Source organism: Ictidomys tridecemlineatus, chromosome 11 (genome assembly GCF_052094955.1).
Source record: "Ictidomys tridecemlineatus isolate mIctTri1 chromosome 11, mIctTri1.hap1, whole genome shotgun sequence".
Taxonomy (NCBI): domain Eukaryota; kingdom Metazoa; phylum Chordata; class Mammalia; order Rodentia; family Sciuridae; genus Ictidomys; species Ictidomys tridecemlineatus.
In genome coordinates this window covers 19,370,755-19,381,629 of record NC_135487.1, presented here as the reverse complement: position 1 = coordinate 19,381,629, position 10,875 = coordinate 19,370,755, and the positions used below count along the sequence as shown (strand labels likewise).

Here is a 10,875-nt window from a genome sequence, read left to right as displayed (position 1 = left end):
TTTGTGGGCCACACTCAAGCCCACCCAAAACACAGCAGTAAAATTGGTTAAAATAATGAAAAAAAAATGTATAGTCTTTTTCTGGTTACAAGAGCATTACATGCTCATTGTAAGAAAATTTAACATTTTAGGAGGACATTCTAATGTGCATCAAAGTTACTTTGCCCATTTTGAAAAATTGGAAAGTTACTGCAATTCTAAGCACAGAATTTGATACACAATAAGTATCAGTAAATTTAAAAAGCAGAGGGGCTGGGGATGTGGCTCAAGCGGTAGCGCGCTCGCCTGGCATGCATGCAGCCCGGGTTGGATCCTCAGCACCACATACCAACAAAGATGTTGTGTCCGCCGAAAATGACAAAATAAATATTAAAAAACATTCTCTCTCTCTCTAATCTCTCTTTAAAAAAAATGCATGTCTTAAAGCAGAATATGAGATAGAACCCTGTTAGGAAGCAGAGAAGAGTAAACAGAGTGAAATATCCAGAAATTTGAGACTTCTACAGAAACCTAACAGAAACCCCACTAGCAGATAAGGCTGTCAGAGATGGCAGAACCTCCCCCCTTGTGAGACCTTGAGAGGGGGGAGTGAAATGAGAATGGAGGTCAGGTAGATGAGCTGATAGGGAATTGTTTGATTGGTTTTCTGTTAGCTCTTAGAGTTATCTTCTCCCACATCTTTGGGAGAAAGAGTAAGAATAAGAATGTAGTGCCTGGCAAGGTGGTGCACACTGGTGGTCCAGAAGAATTGTAATCATAAGTTTGAGGCCCAGTCTCAGCAATTTAGCGAGGACCTGTCTCAAAATAAAAAATAAAAGGCTGGGATTGTGGCTCAGTGGTAGAGTGCTTGCCTAGCATATATGAGGCACTGGGTTCAATTCTCAGCACCACATATAAATAAATAAATTAAAGGTTCATTGACCACTAAAAAATTTAATTAAATAAATAAATAAATAAATAATAAAAAGGTCTGGGGATATAGCTCAATGGTAAAGCACTCCTGGGTTCATTCCCCAGTACCAAAATAAATAAATTAGAATGTGGAATAACAAAAATAATAATGGCAGAGAAAAGCTGAGAATAAATGGAGAACTTAGGCACAGGGTACTTGGCAAGTACCACGTGAGTTCCTAATATTATTGTACTTCCTTGTGGACTCATCCTACCTGTTTATCCTTAGTGAATAGTTTTATCAGTCAGCACCTCTATGTTAAGAACCCACAGAAAGGCCCATATTGGCATTATTTGAGGATGCAAAAACAATTGAAGAGTGAGGTTCTACCTGCCACTATGGTAGGAAAAAGAGTCCATGATAACCCTTTAATAGTTCACATGTGCACAGGACTCCACAGCTCAAGTGCTTTCCATCCATCATTTGGTACATGCTCCCACCATCCAGGCTGGGAGATTAGGGAAGGAGGAGTGTGGTGAAAGGCAAAAGGCAGATAAACCTAAGCTGAGATACCAACTCCACCTGCAATAAGCCAAGTGACCTCAAGCAGTGACATCTTCTCCTATGGCCGTTATGAAGATAAAAAGGAAATGTAGATGATGCACCTAGCACAGTGGCATATTCTGTGATGTGGGGCTGGCATTGTAACCATCCTAATTTGACGAATGTGAACATGGCTCAATGGAAATAATGAGAATGTTATAAGAGCTGTGACTTGTTGGGAAATCTCTAAGATGGAAGAATTCTTCATCACTGTTATCTGCTCTTCTTCCACAGGGAGCTCAAGAATGGGCTGTGCAGGGATCCATGCTCAAAGTGTGACTTTGGGAAAATATCTTCTGACCTAAAATCATAGGACCATACACTTAAAAGTAAAAGAGACACTGCAATTCCAGCTACTGGGTAGGCTGAGGCAGGAAGGATTGCAAGTTTGAGGGCTGCCTGGGCAACTTAGCAAGACTCAGACTCAAAAAAATAAAAAGGGCTAAGGTGTACTCAGTAGTTGAGGAGCCCTGGGTTCAGTGTACAATACTGGGGGTGGAGGTTGTAAAAGAGGCCTTCAGACATTTTAGTCTAACTCCTGTCCCGCTCCTCACAAAACAGATGGGGAAATCAAGGACCACAACGCAAAAGAGACTCGCCTCAATGACTTAGCATGGAACAGTGAGCCCTAAATGATAGCCAGCCTTTTCTCACCATTTCCTTCTGAACATAAGCCTCTTAGTCATGCGGACTGGAGGTGAATTTCTAACCTTGCATCAACCAGCTCTGTCTCTGGATAGTGATATAACATCTCTGATTCTCATTGTCTGCATTTGTAAAATGAAACAATAACATCTACCTCACTGGCTTACTATAAAGATTAAATTATATAGTGCACGTAGAGTATATAATAATTTAAATATGAATATAGTTCCCACTTTACAGATGAGGCTTGTTGCAATTTCTCTTGGTTCAGGATTGTATTTCAAATCAAAGAAAAAGCACACAAAAAGCCAAAGAAACCTGTGTGTGAAAGGTGGGTGGTCACAGGTGAACCAAGCTTTCCTTGTACTCGTCACTGGGAACTACCTTTCTGTCGGGGACCTCAAGAAGACACCATGCACCCAGTGACCTTCCCTGCCTCTGAGGCCTAATGCACAAACAGGTTGTGAAACAAGCTGGGCAGTGACTCAGCCTGGTAGCCTGCTCTGCTGGTTGGAACCAACAGGCTGGAGCTGTCTGGGTGAGCTTTGAAAGGACGTCGTTTCTGACAAACATGTTGCTTGTCAAATCCCTGATGGGGATGCCAAGCACAGACTGTGAACTCTGGTCCTTGAGGCGTCATGGATGACTGAACTGGGGTGCCAATGTTGTATACAACATCTCCTGGTTGTTTTTCTAGTCTAATAACCATCAGGGCCAATGTCAGGGACAGGGGAACATGTTAGAGGCTAGGAACCCCTATTTCTTGAAAGTCAGTGTGGTGTGGTGGCCAGGACCTCTCTGGGTTTTTGGTGTCCACAATATGCAGACCTGAGTTCTGAGCCCTGGTTCTGCTGCTTACTGTCTTTGTGATCCTGGGCAAGAGGCTTACCCCTTCTAAATTTGAACTTCCTTATTCTGTAAAATATTCACCTTGCAAATTTGTCTTTTAGAGATAAAACATAAATGGCTCCAATTCGACAAAGGGCAAGTTCCACCTACTAGGGTAAAGTAGGCACTTCCTGAGGACTCAGCAGCCACAGAGAATTTTTGCACTGACCCTAGTACCTGGGAACTCCCAGAGACCACATCCTGAAAAACAGACCAAGCACTTCAGCTTCTCCCAAGGCTAGCAGCTCAGGAGCCCTTTGCTGTATGTATTCCAACATGTAAGGGGCTTATGAATATTTTTTAAAATTAAAAATAACTAGTCAGGCATGGTGGAACACACCTGTAATCCCAGTGACTCAGGAGGCTGAGATAGAAGGATCTTGAGTTTGAGGCCAGCCTCAGCAATTTAACAAGGCCCTAAGCAACTAATTGAGACCCTGTCTCAAGATTTAAAAAAGGGGGCTGGGGCTGTAGCTCAGTGGTAGAGCACTTGCCTCGAAGGTGTGAGGCCCTGAGTTCGATCCTCAGAACCGAATAAAAATAAAGATATTTTTTTAAAAAAAGATTACAAAAAGGGGTGGGGGACTGGGTATGTGGCTCAGTGGTAAAGCACCCCTGGTTTAATACCCAGTACCAAAAAATAAAAATTAAATTAAAATTAAAAATAACTTATGGAGGCTGAGGTGGCTCAGTGGTAGAGCATGTGCCTGGCATGCAAGAGGCACTGGGTTCAATTCCCAACACCATATAAAACTAAACAAACAAAATAAAATGTTGTATCCATCTACAACTAAAAATATTTTTTAAAAAACTTGTGGGATGAAAATGTAGATAAAAGATGTAAATTTCCTGAAGCATAGAAAGCTCCATAAATTGATATCAGAATCCTTTGCCAAAAATCTGTCCCTTTCCACTCTAAAGGGAAATTGTCACAATATGCAGACCTGAGTCTAAATAATGACTTATTTTAATTAAATAAAATAATGGCTTATTTTACTTTTTTTCTGGTACTAGGAATTGAACCCAGACCCCTTTTCATTTTATTTTTGAAACAGGGTCTGGCTAAATTTCCAGTCTGGCCTCAAACTTGCATTCTCCTGCAGAGTCTTCTGAGTAGCCAGGAACATGTGTGTGCCACAGTGCCTAACTAGCTAAGGGTTTATTTTGGAGGGGTGGATACTGGGGATTGAACTCAGGGGCACTCAACCACTGAGCCACATCCCCACCCCTATTTTGTATTTTATTTAGAGACAGGGTCTCACTGAATTACTTAGCACCTTGCTGTTGCTGAGGCAGGCTTTGAATTCTTGATCTTCCTGCCTCAGCCTCTCGAGCTGCTAGGATTACAGGCATGTGCCAATGCGCCCTGCTAGCTAAGAGTTTTTGTTGGTTTGGTTTGGTTTGGTACTGGGGATTGAATCTAGGTGCTCTCTACCCCTGAGCTACATTCCCAACCACTTTTATTTTTTATTTTGAGACAGGATCTTTCTAGGTTGTATAGGACCTCGCTAAATTACTAAAACTGGCTTTGAACTTGTGATCCTAATGCCTCAGTAATCCCTCTGGGATTATAGTCATGCACCACTGTGCCTGGCATAAAGGTTGATACTGTAGTGGCAACTTTCCCACTCACCCAGAATTAGCAGAAAAGCAATCAGCACAGATATCCTAAACACAAGCCTCAAGCCAATTGTAGAGCTATGATCCTATTCATCACTGGATTCATTTCCTCATATTAGTAGGAAAGGAAATTTTGCTTAGCCATACTGGGAATCAAACTCAGGGCCTTGCTTATACAGTCAAGCGCTTCTCCCCTGAGCTACATCCCCAGACCTTTTTATTTAAATTTTGAGACAGGGTGTCACTAAATTGTCCTGGCCAGGTTCAAACTTGCTTTCCTCCTGCCTCAGCCTCTGGAGTCACTGGGATTATAGACATGCTCAAGAAACATTTTTAATCAAGGGGTGTGGTAGGACATTATGGCCCCCAAAGATTTTCAAGACCTAATTTCTGAACCTGTCAATGTTAACATACACAACTTAATCTCTTTGTAGATGTATTTAAGGTAAATATATATAGATGAGGAGATTATCCTGGATTATCTAGATAGGCCCTCAATAAACTCACACTATCATTATAAGAGGAAGATTTGACTACAGAAGAGAAGACAATGTGTTATGGTTAAACATGACCCCTAAAGTACATATGATGGGAAAAATCTCCAGTGTAATAATGTCGAGAGGGGGGACTTTTAAGAGATGGTTAGAGTGAGAGGGCTCTGCCTTCATGAATGGATTCAAGCTATTTTCCCAAAGTGATGAATTTGGTCTCCTTCCCTTCTTCTCCCTCCCACAAATGCTCTCTCACTGTATGATACCTCTCCATGTTATTATGCAGCAAAAAGACCCTCACCAGAGTTAGGCCTCTCAACCTTAGACTTCCCAGCATCCGGAACTTTAAGAGATAAATTTCTGCTCCTTATAAAGTACCTAGTCAGTAGTATTCTGTTATAGCCGCACAAAACAGGCTAAGACACAATGTGGTGACCAAAGCAGAGATTGGAGTGACAAGACCTTAAGTCAGAGAACACAAACAGTCACCAAAAAATGGAAGAGACAAGGAATGAATTTACCCCCGGATCATTCAGAGGAACCATACCAGCTGACACCTTGAATTTATTTATTTTTTTAAATATTTTTTTTTAGTTGTAGATGGACACAATATCTTTATTTTCTTTATTTATTTTTATGTGGTGCTGAGGATTGAACCCAATGCCTCATGCTTATGAGGCGAGTGCTCTGCCACTGAGCCACAGCCCCAGTCCCTTGAATTTATTTTTATTTCTTTTCTTTTTTTATTTTGGTGCAGGAGAAAAAAGCCAGGGGAGCATAACCACAAAGCTACATCCCCAACCCTTTTTATTTATTTATTTAGACATTTAATTTATTGATCTTTTAGGGGGAATTTTATGCCTCACCACTGTATTACAGGAGTCATTGATTTTGTAGCTTTTTCAGCATGGACTGGTTTCATCCTCATGATGCTCAGGAATCAGTTCTTCCTGCAGAGGTTCTGGAGGGAGGCTTTTTGAGAAGTGTGCAGCTTCCTTCTGTATGTTACAAAAGCTTTATTTACTCGGTTAAATTTTTCACCGTTCACAATGTTTATCTTCTTAAGATTAGGGATAATTGGTTTTTCTTTGTTTTTAGCCTTAAAGGTGTTTTTGGCTGGATATATAAAATATACTTCTGGACTTCTGCCCTCTTAATTTGTTCTTGGCCATCATCTCTCATCAGACCTGATTTACCCATTACATGCCTGCTCAAGTTCCAGGTGACACCATCTGCAGGCATATGATTTCCCCCCCTTTTTTTTTTTTTAATTTTGGGACAGTGTCTCACTGAGTTATTTAGGACTTCACTAAGTTGTTGAGGCTGGCTTTGAACTTATGATTCTCCTGCCTCCACCTCCTGAATCACTGGGATTACAGGCATGTGGTACTGCGCCCAGTTCCCCTTTCCTTTTATGTCTTTCTAGAGCCTGTGTAGAATTCCTTAGGATGACATTTGAAGACTTTTATAATTGTATTAGCATGTTTCTGGTTGCAAATGGCAAAAAGGCCCACTCAACTGGTTTTGTTCATAAAAGATAATTTTTGGTCATTGAACTAAAAAGTATATGTGAAGACTTCAGGCATAGCTGAATCTAGAGACTGAAATATTATTGTAAATAATTGGTCCCTCAAGCCAGGATCAGTGGTGCACACCTATAATTCCAGTGACTAGGGAAGCTGAGGCAGGAGGATTGCAACTTTGAGGCCAGCCTTGGGAATTTAGTGAGACCCTGTCTTGAAATAAAAAAAAAAAAAAAAAAAAAGAGCTGGTGATGTGGCTCAGTGATAAAGCACAGGGCTCAATTCTCAATATAACAACAACAACCAAAGGTCTTTCTCTCTTTATCTCCTCCCCTCAGGCTCCCCTCCCCCTCCCCCTATACTGGGTTTGAGCCCAGGTTCTTGCACATGCTAGGCAAGCACTGAGTTGCATCCCAAGTTCTTTTTATTTTGAGATAGGGTTCCACTAAATTGCCAGACCGACTTGGAACTTGCAATCCTGCCTCAGCCTCTCGAGTCGCTGGGTTTACAGGTGTGTGCCACCATGCCCAACTCTTTCTCTTTCTCTGTCTCTCTTTAAATACAGAAGGGTGGGTTTCATTGTGGCATGTTCGTACATATGAATTTTGCTCAAAGTTCTTTCCCAGTACCTTCCCCGCCTGACTTTCCTTTCTCTTAGATTTCCTGATTCCTGTTCTCCCCAAGAATTCCAATAAATATTTGGGAAAGAATTCTCACTGGCCCAGCTGACAGTCGTTGTTGCTCTCTAATCAGCCAGACCAGACTCCACTGTGCACCCCCAACTGGGGATATGAGAGTGGAGTTAGGACCACCAAACCAAATGGGACTTGGGAATTACTAAAGCAAACAAGAGCGTGCTATTTCCAAGAGGTGGAAAGGAGGCTGGGTAGGTAAATGCAGAAATTCTTTCCAGAATTATTTAGCATGGAATTCAGTTTGTCCTCACCAGTATGGCCCATGGGGGATGTTTATAGTTCAGCATCCATTCTGATTAATTGGTGCATATACCCATTGGCTGGTTAAATCTGTTGAACATCACCTCTGCCCATTTCCACCAAATAGTTTTGCCTAGTTTATCAACTTTCCCAGCCAGATCTTCTGCTCCTACCCCTGTATACACATACCCATGGCCCAACCTAATGGTCCTACTTTGGGGGACATCAGTCTATAAAAGCAGAGTCTGATTATTTTCAGTTCTACTTATCTTCAAAGAGCAGTTCAACCACCATTTCTCCCATGAGGCCTTTGTACTTGTCCTCACCTGGAATTGACCTTAGACTTGCCTCACCCTACCTGAATACTCTGTGAGTGTGTCTCTCATTGTCTCTTTCTTTTTGTGGGGTGAGGGTACTGGGGATTGAACTCAAGGGCACTCAACCACTGAGCCACATCCCGACTCTATTTTGTTTTTTACCTTTATTTATTTATTTATTTATTTATTTTTATGTGGTGCTGAGGATTGAACCCAGGGCCTCGCATGTGCTAGGCAAGTGCTCTACCACTGAGCCACAGCCCCAGCGCCCCCAGCCCTATTTTGTATTTTATTTAGAGACAGGGTCTCAATGAATTGCTTAGCGCCTTGCCATTGCTGAGGCTGGCTTTGAACACAGAATCCTCCTGTCTCAGCCTCCAGAGCCTCTGGGATTATAGGCATATGCCACCACGCCTAGCTCTCATTGTCTCTTTGATTGGAATTAAACGTTTATTGTGGCTCTCTGCAGAGAGTGCATCCTATTAATCTATTTTCCTTAAAGTCTGTCACTTATAAAGTCCTTCACCTCTTTTAATGTTTTTGTTTATTTGGTTTTTGTGGTGCTGGGCATTGGACCCAAGACCTCACCCAGGCTAGGCAGGCACTGTACCACTGAGCTATACCCCCTACCCTTCTTACCTCCTTTAGCCTTCATTTATTTCTTTGTAAAAGAGGGATGATGAAGCTGGGAATGTAGCTCAATGGTACAGCTCTTGCCCTGGAGTGGACATATGTCTTGGGATCAATCCCTAGCACCACAAAAATAAGCAAAAAATAAAAATGAGAGATGATAATAGCCCTTGTAGTTTGTGTGTGTGTGTGTGTGTGTGTGAGAGAGAGAGAGAGAGAGAGAGAGAGAGAGAAACTGAGACACATAACACTAAGTATGCCAGAGAGATGATGTGCCTTGCACAGGACGAACAGCTGTGCTGGCTGAGCTGAGATTCAAATGTCCATCTCTACATAGAGACTGCACTCCTAACTACTATTCCAAACAGACTCCCACACAGGAGAAGGATAGTGGTTGGTACACAGTAGGGGATGAAAGTTGTTAAATGCTAAATGCTTTACTCTGTTGAATTGAATCTCATTTCCGCTTTGGCTGTGCCTTCACCTGGACTGATTTGCACCTCTCAGTTCATCTTGGCTGTGTCATCAGGTCACATGACACAATTCTCCTGGGGTGCCCACTTAATTCCTGCTGACTTGGAGTATATCTTCTGAGCACTCCTGTCAACTGGGAGGAACCTAAGGGCTGTAATCCTGGATCTGGAACAGGCCAAAGGTCTCTGTTTGCAGTGACCCAGACAACAGCTGGAACTCATCCAGAGGAGATGCTGCCTGTTGGGGAGTGTGTGAGCCTTCCCAATGCCCCTGCCCCCACTAGGAGTCCAAGGTCCAAGGCTGCAGTTTTCCTGTTCAGAACATATTGCTTACCCTTTGGTTTCCAGGGCATTTGTGGTGATAAAACCACTTGTCCTGTTCACACTTCACAATAGCCTCACAGCTAGATATTTGGAGAAAAGACCATGGGGATTTGAATCCACTAAACTCATATCTCTGTTCCTGGAAGCATGTTTACCACAAGAGTCTATTTGTTTTCTATTTACCACGTAGTTGATATGTACCAATTGTTGTACTGACTTTTTGCCCTGAATAATACTTTGTTGTAAGACACTGCCCTGTGCATCGTAAGATGTTTAGTAGCATCCCTGGTTTCTACCTACCAGAGCACCCCCAGTTGTGACCACCAAAAATGTCTCCAGATTTTGCCAAATGTCCTGGGGAGGTGGATGCAACTCATGCCTGGATAAGAACCTGATTTAATTGAATGGACACAGCAACCCTATGACCTAGGAAGTATTATCTCCCCTTTTTATTTTTATTTATTTCTCATTTGGGGATCGAGCCTGGGGCTGGGGCTAGGCAAGTGCTCTATGACTGAGCTATACCCACTTCTCTATCCCTTATTAGAGAAAGAGAAACTGAGACCCGAAGAAGTGAAGTCTAAGAAAATCATATTGACCAACCCCTGTTTTCTGCTGAAAGAAGGATCTAAACTAAGCAGGCACTTTATAAACATTTGCTCATTTGATCCTGATGAAAACATTTTTTATGTAGATGGTAACATTTCATAGATGAGAAAATTAAAGTTACTAAAGTTTAACAGTGTACTTGGTTCTGTTTGTTTATATTCTATCTCATTCCAGATGGACTTGCACTCAGATTTGAGCCTCATCTGTCTGGTTCCAAAGTCCAAGCTCTTTCCCTGACACTAAACTGATGCTGAGTAGCTGAGAGCTGGTCACAAAACAGACAACCAGGCGGGGAGGAGCAATGGGAACACAGCCAAGTTCACAGTGCTGGGAGGCTGTGATTTCTCTCAAGTGCTGCCAACAGTGCCCAGTACCTAGGCCAGGCATCCTGGTATCTATAAACATGGACTCCACACTTATTTACTCAGTCCCCACTGTGGGAATAAAACAAAACACCCCAGACAAAAATCCCTGCCTTCTTGGGGCTCACAATCAAATACAGAGATGAGAGAGCCAAACAAATGACTATAATCTTAGATGGAAAAAACAAAAACAAAAACTTGTGATAAAACCACTTGTCCTGTTCACTTCACAATAGCCTCCTGGCTAGATATTTGGAGAAAAGACCATGGGGATTTGAATCCACTGAACTTATCTCTCTGTTCCTGGAAGCATGTTTACCGTAAGAGTCTATTTGTTTTCTATAAATGTAGCTCAGTGATAGAGCACTTGCTTAGCATGTGCAAAGCCCTGGCTTCCATTCCTGGTGTGTGGACATATACACACGTGTACACCAAAGGAAAAAAAAAGTTTATAAGGGCCAAAGAAGGAAGATGCATCCTTTGGGGAGCCAGAGAAATCTTTCTGGAGGGGAGCTCTTGAGTTGAGGTTCAGTTGAGTCCATCTGTATCGTGGAGCTAATGGG

At 42.3% G+C, this 10,875-nt stretch overlaps 1 long non-coding RNA gene and 1 pseudogene across 1 annotated transcript; one reads left to right on the top strand and one right to left on the bottom strand.

Moving 5' to 3' along the window:
- Window positions 1-6,001: 6,001 nt before the first annotated feature.
- Window positions 6,002-6,378, bottom strand: LOC101961667 (ribosomal biogenesis factor pseudogene; annotated as a pseudogene).
- A 685-nt stretch (window positions 6,379-7,063) lies between these two features.
- LOC144367699 (uncharacterized) lies at window positions 7,064-10,081 on the top strand. Its single transcript, XR_013427224.1, has 2 exons — window positions 7,064-7,173; window positions 9,645-10,081. It is a non-coding gene; the product is annotated as an uncharacterized LOC144367699 (long non-coding RNA).
- Window positions 10,082-10,875: the final 794 nt, after the last annotated feature.